We start from the raw sequence: 16544 nt of genomic DNA, 5'->3' as shown, positions 1-16544 counted from the left end.
CCACAACCACTGAGTTGGGCAGCACCAGGTAAATCTGGTGGATTATTAAAAAGAAAAAAAGAGGACACAATATTGGGAGGGTATCAAGATGAGAGGGTGGATCTGAGAGGAGTTAGAGAAGGAATCTGGGGTGAGGCTGATCAAAATACATCATATGAAATTCTCAGAGAATTAGAATATTAACCAAAGTCAATGAGGATCACACACATGATTATATAACTCTAGAGCAGCTCCATCGTCTTCCTCCCTTACCACTGTGGATCTTCTCTGGCAACTGCTGGGTATATTTGCATCTCTTATCCATTGGACATTGTATCCAACATCCATAGGATAGTCTGTCCCATTCGCTGGGCAGGTCATTTAACCACCTGAAGCTTCATCTGCTTCCCCAATCAGATGGGAATTCTGTGTGTCACAGTATTGGGGGGCTTGAAGTCATGTATTCAACAAATAACTAGGATTGGGAATGGGAAAGCAGTCCTACCGTGATCTACCATGAGTAACACAGAAAATAACAACAACCAACCAAACAAAAATTGCTATCAAGTATCAAGGACTATTGAGGGATATTTAACCTGTGGCCCATACCGCTGTATGTGTTCTGGGACAGCTAAAAATGAGGTTCACCACATTCATAGATGACAATGCCATGTCTCAATGTCAAAAAACTCTGGGTTGGGGGGGGGATTTCTCAGAGTGTAAAGTACTTGTTGAGCAAGCATAAGAACCTGAGTTAGGATCCCCAACGCCCACATAAAAAGTCAGGACCATGGTTGTAACCCCGGTACTAGAAAGTCGAGACAGGAGGACCCCCAAGGGCTTGCTGACCCAGAAGTCTAGGTGATCAGTAAGAGCCGGGTCCAATGAGAGACCATATCTCAAAAAAACAAGGTGGAGATTTATCGGGGACTATGGGGGTCCAGCCCCTTGATAGTCCCCTTCCAGGGTTCGGGAAGAATCTACAACCAGATGATAATTAATCTTGGATGAAAAGAAATGAATCTGTACACAAAACTCCTTAGTTCATACACTTGATTATTCTGTAATAGTTTTCTCTTGACACAGCTTCTATTCTGCTCTCATGTCTAGCTCCTTTCATGCCTGATTTCTCTCTATATTTATCTATTGTCCCCTCTAGGTTCTATCTTAATTCCTTCATCTAGTTCTGTCCCTTCTAGGTTCTCATCCATCTACTTCTTTCCCCTATCAGCTCCTCTCCCATCTCCTTCTCTCTCCTCTGGCTCTTCCTCATCTTGTTCTTCCCATCTGGCTCTTCCTCATCTTCCATCTTGTTCCTCTAGTACTCTCTTCTAGCCCTTCAATCTAGTTCTTCCCCATCTCAGTTTGTTTCCCTCAAGTCCTTACCCATGTAGTTCTTCCATTCTCTTTTCTCTTCTCCATCTTCTGCCCTGCAAGTCCAGGTATAAAAAGGGAGGGTCTGAGCTAAATTGTGTAAAGCTATTACTTAATGTCCACCTGACCTAGGCGGTGTCCCCTTGTGGAATTTACCTTAAGTCAGGAGACTTGTATGTGGGCTGCTATCACTGTTAGTCCTTGAAAATTGGGCGCCCACCTGGGCGGTGTCTCCTTCTGGAATTTAAGTCAGGAGACTGGCACGTGGGCTGTTATCATTGTTAGTCCTCGGAAGTTGGGTGCCCACCTGGGTGGTGCTTCCTGAAGTCCTTGAAAGTGGTGGCTAAGGGAGATAACTGATTCCAGAGAAAGCCTTTCCTGAGGCTGTTCTCCAAATTCCTGGAATGTGTATGTCCAGAGAGTGATCAGTCTGTCCACACTGTTAGCCCTTCTTAGGGAAAAGTCAATTGGGAAGACACACATGATTTTCATAACAGAATACAGCTGATATATAACAAGCCAAGTAACACCAAAAACTCCTTGGGATTTGGCTTCCTCTGGAGGAATTCCCCGATCCCTCCAGGTAGTGACTTTGCCATAACCAGCTGAGTTCTTATGGTATATTTCTGCGGCCCGCAGCAGAGAATGACTGAGGACACCAGCATTGACTTTTGGCCCCCGTACCCATGTGCACCCATTCCACTCTGACACAAATTGAACACCCTTGGTTAGACCGGGATAGCCAACTAGGGAAAACACTGAGGTTGGTGGCTGGCACTTACAAAGTGCCCAACAAATGCTTTTGGAAATTATTTCTAGCAGATGAGCCCAGGCAGAAGCCTAATACAGCACAAACACAGACAAAATCAAACGCCTACAGGGGATCTTCTGAACTGACCGCAGGAGAGAGTCAGAGATAGCCTCATCATCTCTGAAGAACTGAGAAGTGAAAGCAGCGTAGCAAGAGGAAGACAGACTCCAGAGCCACACAGCCTGCTTGGGAACCAGATGACCTTTGTTACAGGACACTGCCTCATAGGAATCACGGCAGACATCTATCATACTCATGAAACTGTTCCTTGCTACCATTGAGGGATTCGCTTCAGCCCTTTGCCCCAGATCCCCAAATCTGCAAATGCTGACATCCAGTACGGAAAATAGCACAGCATTTTCACATAAAGTACCACCGTCTTCCTGTGTACTTTATCATCATCATCATCATCATCATCATCATTATTATTATTATTTCTGTTCTTGATGATGGGATCTTGCTATGTAGCCCAGGCTGACCTGGAACTCTCAATCCTCCTGTCTCGGTATCCTGAGTCCTGGAATTACAAGTGGGCATCCAACCTGGCTTCAAGGATTTAATGGGACTACTAAAGGAGCCCAAGGCATACAGAAGGTTTACGAAGCCGTGAGTCAGATGGTGAAGTGGCTCAGCAGGTAAAGGCTTCTGTCCCCAAGCTGGATGATTTGAGTTCTATTCCCAAGACCCATGTAGTAGAGGAAAAAAAACAACTCTTAAATTAATTAAAAAAAAAAAAAAACATTCATGTACCCATTGGTGTACACATTGATGTACACATTGGTGAACAGACATACATGTAGGCAAAACACGTTAAAGTAAAAATTAGAAAAAAAATCCATTGGATTAAGATATCATAAGGACTAAAAGATACAACTGTCTACAATCATACAAACAAGATATAAAGAATCTTTCTATGATCATATATTATTTCTACAATTATGTAGAACAATGTTATCAGATTTCTCTCTATCCAGAGAAAACAAGCACACAAAAAATTCTTTTAGACTTACACAATACAATTCACATACATAAAATTTTGAATCACAGGACTGAGGAGACAGCTGCTCTTCCAGATGACCTGGGTAGGATTCCAGGCAACCATTTGACAGCTCACAGCCGTCTTGTATCTCCAGTTCCAGGGCATCTAATGCCCTCTTCTGGCCTTCTTGGGCATTACACCCATTTAGTATACACATACAAGCAGGCAAAATACCCATACACACAAAATAACAAAATATACACTTTTTTTTTTTAAAGTCGAATGCCTCAATTTCCAAAATACATTGTTTTTAAAGTGCACATGGAAAATTTACCCAAAATTATTATGTCCTGGGTCAAAAAGAATATCTCGACAAGAATAGTACCATAGGATGTACTCTCTGACAACAGTCAACAGTAAAAAAATAAGGAGAGAACTATCCCTTTCATGTTTTAGGAGGAATACATTGCAGATAATTTTCCTGGTGGCAATGATAAGATATTTTTAAATTAATGATAATAAAAATATTACATAGCAAAGTATGGGGACCAGCTAGTCATGCTGAGAGGGAGTTACAGCACTATGTTTCTACACCAGAAAGAAGTAAAGCTGAGGGGCTGGAGAGATGGCTCAGAGGTGAAGAGCACTGACTGCTCTTCCAGAGGTCCTGAGTTCAATTCCCAGGAACCACATGGTGGCTCACAACCATCTGTAATGAGATCTGGCGCCCTCTTCTGTATACATAATAAATAAATAAATAAATCTTTAAAAAAAAAAAAAAAAGAAGTAAAGCTGAAAGAATCAAAGATCCAAGCACTCATATCTAGAAGTTTTCAAAGAAAACAGTAAATTAAACTCACAGAAGCCAGGCATGGTGGTGTATATCTTTAATCCCAGCACTTGGGAGGCAGAGACAGGCAGATCTCTGTGAGTTCGAGAGCAGCCTAGTCTCTACAATAAGACCCTGTCTCAAAAACAAAAATAAACAAACAAAAAAAGAAAACCTGAAAGAAACTAGAAGGGAATATTAACATGAAGAAATTACTAAATTAGAAAGCAAACATAAAGAGGGTGGACAAAGTCAGGAGCAGGTCCTCTCGTTTTTATTTTTCACATATCTTTGTTGGGTGTTGCCATGCCTGTCTGATCTGTGAGTTTGGGTGTGAGCATGTGCGTGTCATGGACACGCATGGAAGGCTGAGGACAGCTGGCAGGAGCCTGTTGTCTCCTCTGCCTTGCGGTCTCAGGGATCAAACTGAGGTTGTCAGCCTTGGCAGCACACACCTTCACCAACGGAGCCATCATGCAGGCACAAGAATGGGTTCTTTAAACAAAAACAAATTGTGTTTAAGAAAAAAAGTATAATGAAACACAATTCTTTGTAATTTAATTTTTGAAAAAAGATTTATTTATTTATTTATTATGTATACAGCATATATGACTGCAGGCCAGAAGGGCACCAGATCTCATTAAGGATGGTTGTGAGCCACCTTGTGGTTGCTGGGAATTGAACTCAGGACCTCTGGAAGAGCAATCAGTGCTCTTAACCTCTGAACCACCTCTCCAGCCCCAATTTAATTTTTTTTAAAAAGTTGGTTCTTTGAGCAACTTGAGGACAGAATGGGAGAATGCTTTGTAAAAAAACTAAAACAAAAACAAACAAAAAACACGGGTGGAAGAAAAATGCAGAGCATATAAAAAGGACCTCAAAGCCTAAAGATACAGAAAAATAGTAAAATATTATGACAACTTTGTGGAAATAAAATTGAGAATTATGGGGTTGGGGATTTAGCTCAGTGGTAGAGTGCTTGCCTAGCAAGTGCAAGGCCCTGGGTTCCATCCTCAGCTCAAAAAAAAAAAAAAAAAAAAAAAAGAAAGAAAGAAAAAAGAAAAAAGAAAAAAAATAAAATTAAAAAAAATAAATTGAGAATCACAAAATGATGGGCAAATGCCCAGAAAAAAACAATAACAGTTTATCAAAATGGAGAAATCTTGAGTTTCACATCTACTAAAAACAATGAATTCATATTTGTAACTTTCCCATGAAGCAAACTCTAAATCCTAATATCTTCACCAGCAATTTTTTTTTAGGATTTATTTATTTAAACTGATGTGCATGCATGAGAGCCCACATGAGTCTATGTGCACCACGTGCAAACATCATCCTACGGAGGGCAGGAAAGGGTGTCGGGTCACCAAGAAATTGAGTTGCAAGTGGTTGTGAGACACCATGTGGGTGCTGGGAACCAAAGTCTGGTCCTCTGCAAGAGCAGCAATTTCTCGTAAGCAGTGAGCCATCTCTCTAGCCCCCCTGACCAGGAAAGTCTATTTAATATTCAGGGAAGAAGTCTCCTAACCTAATTCAAACTCCTTCAAGAAACTATAAGACAATGAGGAAATTTTCCAAATTTATTTTCTCAGTGTGGTACATGCTTCTTACCCAAATCTGGTAAGATTGTTAGGAGAGAAATTACAGGAATATTCTTCTCCTGAACACAGAGTAAGTTATTATATACTCATAGACCAATTCAAACCTAGAAATATAATATAGCCAAGGTAAATCCAGTTACACAAAACAATGCTACATGGTCACGGTAAAGCTGAGAGCACTTCGGGAACCTCTGCCTAGAGTCTGAGAGTTAAACACTACCCTAAAAGAGCAAAGCAGAGGTTGGGGATTTAGCTTAGTGGTAGAGCACTTGCCTAGCAAGTGCAAGGCCCTGGGTTCAATCCTCAGCCCAAAAAAAAAAAAAAGAGCAAAGCAGAGAAATCACAGAAATCACATTAGAATTTCAAAAGACATAGAAAAAACCCCTTGATGAAACTAAAAAAAAAAAAAAAAAAAAAAAAAAGACAAAAAGAAAACTCAGAGCAACAGAGGAACTTTCTTAATCTGACAAGAAACAAAACTCCTAACAACAAAGAAACCCTTGGGCAACCATGTTACCTAATTGCATAATGCTGCACTCTATTCCTCTGAGGTCAGGAGACAAGGGTAATTGTTTTTGTTTCTGTTACATTTTATTAGAGGCCTTAGCTGGTGCAAGGAATCAAGAGAAAAAAAGAGATTAAAAGATGTATGAACTGGAAAGGAATGGCAGCTACTAGCAGAGAGCAGTTTGATTCTCTCTTGCAGAGTTGAACTGATGCACGTTCTACGATCCAGGACTTCTCCCTGTGTGTGCACAGCCTGGAAGACATTTTACACTGCCACAACACAAAACACGCACGAGATGGTGTATAGTAGCATTATTCATGAGAGCAGCAAACCAGGGAAACATTCCAAATGCCAGTCAAGAGCAGATGATCAGCTGTCGTCTGTCACTGGTGGAAATGAATGGGTTCTACAGCTCCTCTCATCAATATGGACAAACCTCACAATAGTAAGCAAAGAGAAGAACACCTGCGTCAGAGCTACACTCACAAAAGGCTGAAAGGAGTTGAAGAAGACATTCCTTAGGAATACACCTGGGTGATAAAACTATAAAGTCAAGACCAAAGAGCTACTAGGGAGGATGAGGAGACACTGTGGGCAAGCTCCTTGGGTACCAAGTAGCTGTAACAGCCTTCTGATGCTTCAGGGAGCATGTATTCATTTTGTATGTGCTCTGGTATGCCTCATTTAAGCATCTTCTCATTCCTTCCAAGAAGAAGGCTTATCATTTTTATTTTATGTGTATGAGTGTTCGCCTTTAGGTACGTGTATTCACCAATGTGTGCAATATTCAAGGAATCCAGCAGAGGGCACTGGATCTCCTGAAACTGAAGTGAGCCACAATATGGGTGCTGGGGATCAGAGCTGAGTCCTCTGGAAGAGCAGCCTGTGTTCTTAACCACTGAGCCATCTCTCCAGGCCGGAAAACATCTTTTCAAATGCATTTCCCTTTGTATCTCATTACTAGTTTACAGAAAGTACAAAGGACAGAGGAATGTATTAAATAACATTGTGATTGGCTGAGCCCGAACTGGGCCAAGTGATTTTATTATCACAAATCCTAAGGGGGGAAAAAAGAAGGAATCAATCAATTAAAGAAGGTGGTAAGTGATATACTAATCAATTGCTACAAATAGGCTTATTTAAATGTTCAAACTGATAAAAGATTAAATGACAGATGACAATTGCCAACATGCACGAACTAACTGGATAGCTCAGGATAAGGACTTGATTTGGGGGGATGTGGTGATGGCATAATATGTTTAAAGCAGGCAGGGCCGTCCTTGGAGCTGGAAGTGCAGTTCCACAGCAGAGTGACTGCCTAGCTTGTGAAAGACCTAGGCTCAATCCTAGCACTGAAAAAAATTAAAGTTTATTATTTTTTTTTTTTTAAAGATTTGTTTATTATGTATACAGTGTTCTGCCTGCATGTATGCCTGCAGGCCAGAAGAGGGCACCAGATCTCATTACAGATGGTTGTGAGCCACCATGTGGTTGCTGGGAATTGAACTCAGGACCTTTGGAAGAACAACCAGTGCTCTTAACCTCTGAGCCATCTCTCCAGCCCCCCCCCTTTTTTTAATTAAAAGAGAGGTAGTTAAGAACATGTAGGGCTGGGTGTGGCAGCCTACAACTTCAATCCCAGCACTCTGGAGGCAAAGGCAGGTGGATCAATGTGAGTCTGAGGCCAGCCTGGTCTTTACAGTGAGTTCTAGGAAAGCCAGGACTACATTGAGAGACCTAGTCTCAAAACAAAACAATGATGCCAGGCAGTGGTGGCACACACCTTTAATCCCAGCACAGAGGCAGGCGGATCTCTGTGAGTTCGAGGCCAGCCTGGTCTACAGAGTGAGTTCCAGGACAGCCAGGGCTACACAGAGAAACCCTGTCTTGAAAAACAAACAAACAAAGGAGAAAACAACAAGACAATCTCCCCTCCCCACAAAAAAAACCAACAAAAATTCAATATGTAAAATTATATCATACCTAAGATTTGATCTAAGATAGTCCTGGATGAGAGGGATGATATGGGATAAAGAAGATTGCCTATGAGCTAAGAATTATTGATGGTAATAATGGTCGTGTAGATTTTGCTATGTTTTCTATATGTATATGTTTTCAATTTTGAGTAATAACATATAAAATAAAAACCCAGCACAAGCAAGGGGAGGAACTCTGGCTAAATTAAGACCTGCTCTGAAAGGAGAATAAAAATAAGGAGTGTGGGGTAAGGGATTCCCTCTCTTATCTCACTCAGAATAGCTTCAGTTTTTCCCAGCAACAACCCAGACCCATATTTCTCAAACTTCAATGTGTTTATGAATCACCCAAGGTTCTTGTTAAACAGTGGGTGTGGATGCAGAAGGCCTGGGTGGGTGGGGACCTGGAAGCCAGTCTTCCCAGCAAGCCAGCAGGTCAAGCAGAGGAAACTGATGCTCCCAGCAGGCTATCTGGCAGAACTCGGTCACCTGGGGTTGGGGGATGTGAAGTGTGCCTGTAATCCTAGCGTGCGGAAGGCGGAGGCAGGGGCCTCTCACATCTCAGGCCAGCTGGGATGCAGTTCTTTCCCTCACTCTGACTTCTACTGCTTTGAGAGCTCCCTCGTTCTCCATCACTTCTTACTCTGCTTTGGTAGAATCCGTGGCTCACCTTCCATTCCTCTCCTGCTCAGCCCCCCCACTTCTCTCTCTCTCTGTGGGATTATTCAGCCTGACTAACCACCCTCTACCACCAACTCCAGGTACCTGGTTCCAAGCAGTTCAAAGTTACTGGAGACAGTGCATGATTTTAAACACATCTCTCTCTCTCTCTCTCTCTCTCTCTCTCTCTCTCTCTCTCTCTCTCTCTCTCTCTCTGTCTGTCTTAATATTCTCGGATTTTCTTCTTTTTTTCTTAAGAAATTTTTTTATTCATTTTACATACCAATCACAAATAAGCATTTTGCTCTGCTCTCTCCAACCCCCACTCCTTCCTATCCCCTTCTTCAAAATGACCCGTATCTCAGCTACACACTGCCCAGCTGCATGGCTACTACACTAAACCACCTCCTTCCCATCCCTACCACCCCCCAAAGCCATGTTCATTTTGCCCCTGGATCTTTCTATGTGCTGTCATTGTGTTAAAACAGAAGCATACTGAATTCTATCTGGATTAAATTCATTTTAGGGCAACATCTCAAGAATCTTCTTGGGCATTCTCAATAATGTGGGGAGACCTTGCTGCACCACCCCCCTTTCGTCCTAGACCTTTAATATCTTTCCCAATCAAATATTCAGACCCTTGTTTGTCCTAAGTATAAAATGGTTGTATGATCAAAAACTGGCTTCATATTACCTCTTGGCTTCAGTTCCAATATTATAGAGGTGTGTGTGTGTGTGTGTGTGTGTGTGTGTGTGTGTGTGTGTGTATTTGATATGCATGTGTGCTTACAGGTGTTCGAGCACCTGGGTCATGTTGGGTATCTCATCTTGGTCATGCTTCACCTTTGGTTTTTGGACAAGCTCTCCCTGAACCTGAAGCTTATCTACTCAGCTAGCCTTACTGGCCAATGAGACTAAGAAATCTACCTGTCTGTGTTCCCTCCCTACCATGCCCCAGTGCTGGGGTTATAGGAACATGTCACCCACTCCAGCTCTTTACAGAGGCTCCGGGGATCTGAACTCAGGTCCTCATGCTTATGTGGCAGGCACTCTGCTGTCTGAGCCATCATCTCCTCAGCCCCAAGCTTGAATTCATGTAGTGAGTCTGGGGGAAGAAATAGACACCGTATTTTGTAACTTTCCCAATCGAGGGGTGTGTTTCTCCACCCTGGCCCTGACTGTGCAGTTGGTTTAGGCCGACGGGGGGCCACAGCAGCAGGAACTCAACAGAGGTTTGAGAATGGCTACAGGCTGAGGTTCCCCTCAGGCTGCTGCTGGGACCCAGTCATCCCATGACAAAGACTGGAGATGGAGCTACACAGCCCAGGCCATTTGTTTACCGTTTTTCTGTTTTATTTTTGACAATTTCATACACGTATACAATGTACGATGTTCTTATTCACTCCTTATCCCCTCCCATTTCTCCTGACCCCTTCTTTTCCCCCCAACACATCCCCCTCCTACTTCTGTGTCTTTTGTGTGTATGTGTGCAGGTCTTATCCAATCGCGGTTGCTGTGTGTTTACAATTGCAATGGCCATGCCATATCCAGAAGATAGCATATCACAACACTCCTCCATCCTCCAGCTCTTACAATCTTTCTACCCCCTGGGCCTTGGAGGGAGTGATACAGATGTCCTGTTTCAGGCTAAGCACTCAGCAGCTACTGCTCCCATCATCTGACCACCAGTTACCAGTCTCTGCATTAACCAAAGTGCACCGTTAGAAGGCCTGATCAATTTCAATGCCCCTGCCCATCAGCAGTCCCTGATCGTGACCTCTACTCTCAGCCAGCCTACCTGGACAGGCCAGTGCTGCCAAGCGCAGAGCCACCCACGTCCTCCTAGCCGAAATGGCCGACTCCCAGAACAAAGAGCTACAACCCATCCTTGTTTTAAGTCACTACCTTGGAGGTGGGTTGCAACCCAGCACACGCTGGTTCACTTCCTGGGAATTCTCCTCATGCTGCAAATCCAGTCCCCTACTTTAGGCTTCCATGGTTGCTCATCAATCCTGGGATGAAACCTAAGACCCCAAGCAAGGTCTACAGAGCCCCTTACAGTCCAGAACACCCCAACTGGCACAGTCACATCCACACACCCTGCTCAGCCCACAGGCTTCTCACTGCTCCTCAGGGGACTGCTCCTGGTCACCTAGCCAGGCCTTTGTCCCTGCCTCTTCCTCTGGTTGCAGAGATCTTTTTGACCCCTTCACCTTGTTGGCTCTGACTCCTTTCTCAGATCACATCATCACAGAAGCCTCCGTTGACCACATCCCCTTTATCCCTGCTTCTCAGCCTGAAATCTGCCTTCCATGTTTTCCTGGTACCTTGCTATTTTCTTTCTTAGCAAATACCCTAGTTTGAAACAATAGATGGCCCTGTGCAGTGACTTGCGTGATCTGTGTAAGAACAGGGTGTTTTTGTTTTGTGCACAAATGTGGCCCCAAACCTCATGGTACCTGTTGCATGGTAACCGTTGGCTGGCTTTTTTTTTTTTTTTTTTTTTTTTGAGGCCGGTTACCATGATGGTTAACTGTGTAGTCTCTAGGGAGAAACTGCTGGGGCCCAGATCCCACCTCATCATTTACCAGCTGTGTGACTTTAAGGAAGTAAGCTAATGTCATTCTGTGCCTCAGTTTCCCCAAGGGGCTAAGGGTGACATTCTCTTCCTGAGCTGCTGGGTGGACTGTGCTCAGTTGTTTCTTGCCTGAACAGATACCTGCACGCCTGGCAGCCACCCACTTGCTCTGTGCAGACAGAGGCTGCCACCATGGGATTCCCATGGGATTCCCATGAGCTTCCCCCAAGGCTAGTTTCTCAGCTAATTCTGCCTCCATCTGCAAGGTGTGGCCTTGAACTCAGAGCAAGCTCCCCTGTGTGTGGCACCCGAGAATGCCCCTGGGCACTGGATTTGGGCTCTGCTTGCTGCCTTGATGTCTCCCTCAAAGTCAAATGTTTGGATTCCCTGAGATTTGCCTCCTGATGGCAGTCACCCTGTCACCTGAGGAGCCTTGGCTTGGCTGGCATCTGGGGGGTTAACAGACAACCTTCAAACAATTCCAATGGCAACATCATCTAAGTGAAGGGGAAAAAATGACAAGGGATCTTAGTATATTTCCAGTCTCCAAGTCCTTAGGACCTGGCCTTTCCAGCCCTGGACAGACCCGACATACAATCTAGGTACCCGACACAAAAACAAAAACAAAAAGATTTGTAAAATAGGATGAGAGGTGCGGCGCGGGGAGCGGGGGGGGGGGGGGGGGGGGAAGGGGGAGCGCTGGGGGAGGGCGTGAAAAGGGGGGGCAGAAACAAACAAGGTAAGAGGTGGGGAGGCTTAGAGGAGGCAGAAGAAAAGAGTAGCAGGAGACAGACCGGGGGCCGCAAGAGACACGCAGTTGCTTGGTCCACCCTAGCAGGACCTAGCTTAGCAGGGCAGGGCCCAGAGCTTAGCTCCCCAGAGCCACGGGTGCTCCCCCTCCCCCAGCTCCCTTCCACCCTGCCTTGGAAGGGTGTCCTGTGCATGCTAATGAGACAGTTGAGGACAGCTTCCCGGATAATTGTTAAAGTGTTCAGCAACTTACCAGGCTGAGAGTCAGAGGACAGAAGAAAGACGGGAGCAGGCTCCTGGGGTGGGGGCAGCCCAGGGGCCTGGGCTCCAGGTACCCGGAGCTCACAGGCTGCCAAACGAAGAAGGGTTTTCCATTCGGTCAGGCACCAACGCAAAGGTAGGGAGAGCCAGACCAAAAGGCAAAGGAAAGGAGGGGAACCTGCGTGTGTTTTTGTATTTAAATTGTTTTTGAGCCCACGTAGCCCTGGGAGTCACATGCCGCCTCCAACATCACCGGAGCCATCACATGATACAGGTCCCCCATCATGTGATGAGAAAAATCTGCCTAACTTCAGACACCCCCACCCCCACCTCTGCTCACAGACTGACAGACGAAGTGCTTCTAGAAGAGCCCCCCCACCCCCAAATCAGTGACAGAGGGAGGGACGCAGATAGGGGAGCCTGAGCCCATGCAAGGCTGATCTTGATGAATTGTTAATGCGCCTCTCTCTCCTAAGCCCTGAGACTTGGAGCCGTGCCAGCCTCATTTGAATTCCAGCCTTGAATAACCAAGTGTTGCCACCGCTGCCCCAGCAAATGCAGGGTGCCTGAGCTCACACCATCCTGCCTCGTTCTGGGGAGCCTGATGACTGCCTCCTCTACCCACAGCTTCTGAACCTCGTCACCAACTGTGGAGGTGGAAGCGGCGGGGAGTATGGGGGGGGGGGCTGTAGAAGGAGCCGGCTGCAGTGGAACCTTCGAGTCCCTCTTCCCACCTCGCAGCCGCAGTCTGAGTCAGGTGGGGCCGGCTGGCTCTCTGATTACAATGTCTCCTTTTATACTTGGTTCTGGGACCTCTGTGGGTGGAAGCCTTCGTATTCTGTCTGTCTGTCGCTCTCTCCTCATTCCCACTCCCGAATCAAGACACAAATTGTGTTTAAAAATCTGCCGCACAGTTTGCTCCCTTTGTGCTCCTTTATTCACACACTCAGATCCTCTTTTTCTCCTACAAGCTCCTTCTCAGGTTACACACACACACACACACACACACACACACACACACACACACACACACACACACACGAACGCAAGGGTGGAGGTGGGACAGAGGCTACAATGTGGAGCTCTATCTTCGACAGGCACCTTGTCTGTCAAGGCACCAGAAACTCAGACAGATGCGGCAGATCCCAATGCCAGAGCCACACAAACGCAATGTGAAAATTTTCCATTGGCCCAGCCTAAACTCAGCTTCTGCCCACCTCCCATCCCATCCCCACCCCCCAAGCCACTCAACAGAGGAAACTTCCTCTGCTACTGCCCGCCCCATCTGATTGATTTCTTTTTTTTCTCTGCTTCGATTTACACGTCAGTTGGAGATTTCCCCCCCTCCTCCGTGGTGTTAACGTTAACCTCTGGTTCTCATCCAGGTATGAAACAAATAAGCAAACAGGTGGGCTACTCTCCTTGGGGGCAGTGTGACATACCGGCACTGGGCATGTCAGGAGTTTGTGTGGAAGCCTAGATGGGCAATAACATCAAATGTCCCCCGAGGGAAGGGGCTTGCTTCGGACCAGAAGAAGTGTTTGCCTACACTGTCCTAGACAGTGAGAGCAGAGGAGGAGTCTGTGGAGAAATGCTGCCTGCCTGTCCTTGCTGGGTTTGATAAGGACAAGACAGGTTGTCCTACAGACCAGAAAAGCTGTTTTGGAAAGGAGTTGGGGGTGGGTGTAGGCCTATATAGTTTCCATGCCAGAGTTTGTATGTCTGTGCTCTTCAACATGGAGGACCAAGCCATGGGACTTCCATGATAATTAATAGCTAAGATACGTACTTAAGTAGCTTTGATGCTTGAACATATACTACTTTTATAACCCAGGGATAACACAAATATGGGGCTGGAGAGATAGTTCAGTGGTAAGCAGCACTGGCTGCTCTTCCAGATGACCAAGGTTTGGTTCTCACACCACGTGGTGGCTCACAAAACATGGGTAATTCTAGTTCCAGGGGATCCAATGCCCTCTTCTGAAATCCATGGGCATCAGGTATACACATGCTGCACAGACATCCATGCAGGGAAAACATTCATACACACACAGTTAAATAAATGAATGAATGAATGAATGAATGAATGAATGAATGAATAAACAAATAAACAAACAAATAAATAAATAAATGTAGCCAGGCAAAACATTCATACACACACAGTAAAACAAACAAACAAACAAATAAATAAATGTAGCAAGGTAAAACATTCCTACACACACAGTAAAACAAACAAACAAACAAACAAACAAACAAACAAACAAAAGTAGCCAGGCAAAACATTCCTACACACACAGTAAAATAAATGAATGGATGGATGGATGGATGGATGGATGGATGGATGGATAGATGGATAGATAGATAGATAGATAGATAGATAGATAGATAGATAGATAGATGGATAGATAGATAGATGTAGCCAGGCAGTGGTGGCTCGCACCTTTACTCCCAGCACTCAGGAGGCAGAGCCAGGCAGATCTCTGTGAATTCGAGGCCAGCCTGGTCTACAGAGGGAGTTCCAGGACAGGCACCAAAACTACACAGAGAAACCCTGTTTCAAAAAACAAAACAAAAAATAATAAATAACAAACAAATGTAAAAATATTTTTGATAAGGAATAATCTGGAGACATAGTCATTAAATCCAGGCACTTGAGAATCGCCTTTGGGTTAAGTGCCTGTTGCAAATAAGTTTATCATGCAAAGGTATAAAACATTTTAAGGGATGGAGAGATGGCTTAGAGGTTAAGCGCACTGGTTGTTCTTCCAAAGGTCCTGAGTTCAATTCCTAGCAACCACATGGTGGCTCACAACCATCTATAATGAGATCTGGCGCCCTCTTCTGGCTTGCAGGGATATGTGCAGACAGAACACTGTATACATAATAAATAAATAAATCTTAAAAAAAAAAATTTAAAAATTGGAGAACACTAGTATACAGAAGAGTAAGACTAGACACATATAAATTTCACATAATAAAACAATTGCATGACTCTTTTTAAAAATGGTGCTCTAAAAAAATAGAATAACTGGAACAAAATGTGCCCTTCTGCTCAGAGGAGCTGAAACAACAAGAAACGTTGGAGAAAACACTCGGAACAGCAGCTCTGAAAACGGAAGAAGGTGACCCAACCGTGATTCCAGGGAAGCTGATGATTGCAGATGGGGTTTGTAGAGAGTGCTGAGGGAGAGGCACAGGCTGGCAGCCAAACATCTGCAGAGGACCCTGTCATTCACTGAAAACTGCCCTAGACAACAGAAAGCCCACCCCCAGGGATCAGAGGGCAGCAGAGCAGTAGAAGAAAACACCTGCATGGAATCAGGGAGCCTCCTCAGAAGCTGCTACCTCAGCTGTGGGGCCAAAGCAGTCCTGGGTTAAATAACTGGTCCAGGAAACTAAAAGGTTCGGAAACAAAACTTGAAAGAACTGTAGTGTTTCCAAGCCATTTTACTTCATGTGAAGAAGCCCAAAGGGGCTAAAAAGGCAGCTTAGTGATTAAGAGTACTGGCTGCCAGCAGTGCGGCGGTGGCGCACGCCTGTAATCCCAGCCCTCAGGAGGCAGAGGCAGGTGGATCTCTACGAGTTCGAGGCCAGCCTGGGCTACATAGTGAATTCCAGGAAAGGTGCACAGCTACACAGAGAAACCCTTTCTTGAAAAAACAAAAACCAAACAAACACAAACAAACAGGGGCTAGGGCTGGGCCTCAGGATATTCAAAGCCCTGGGTTCTATCTTCAGCACTGCCTAAACTGGTGGTAGTGGTGCATGCATATAATCTCAGTTTGGGATTAGAGGCAGGGGGATCAGAAGTTTAAGGCTAGCCTCTGAACCTAGTGTGGTGGTATAGTGTTCCCCAAAATATGCACCCTAATAAACTTACCTGGGGTCAGAGAACAGAACAGCCAATAGATACAGAGGCTAGAAAATGGGTGTGGCACTCACACCTTTAATCCTAGCATTCCAGAGGCAGAAATCTGGCTGGATCTCTGTGAGTTCAAGGATACAGCCAAGCATGGTGACACACGCCTTTAATCCCAAGAAGAGAGCCTTTAATCCCAAGGAGTGATGGCAGAAAGCAGAAAAGGTATATAAGGCATGAGGACCAGGAACTAGAAGCTTTTAGCTGGTTAAACTTTTAGGCTTTTAGCAGCACAGTTCAGCTGAGATGCATTTGGATGAGGACACAGAGGCTTCCAGTCTAAGGGAACAGGATCAGCTGAGGAACTGGCGAGGAGGTG

The sequence above is a fragment of the Onychomys torridus genome, chromosome 1 (assembly GCF_903995425.1).
Source record: "Onychomys torridus chromosome 1, mOncTor1.1, whole genome shotgun sequence".
NCBI classification, from domain to species: Eukaryota; Metazoa; Chordata; class Mammalia; order Rodentia; family Cricetidae; genus Onychomys; species Onychomys torridus.
Note: the sequence above shows the minus strand (reverse complement) of the source record.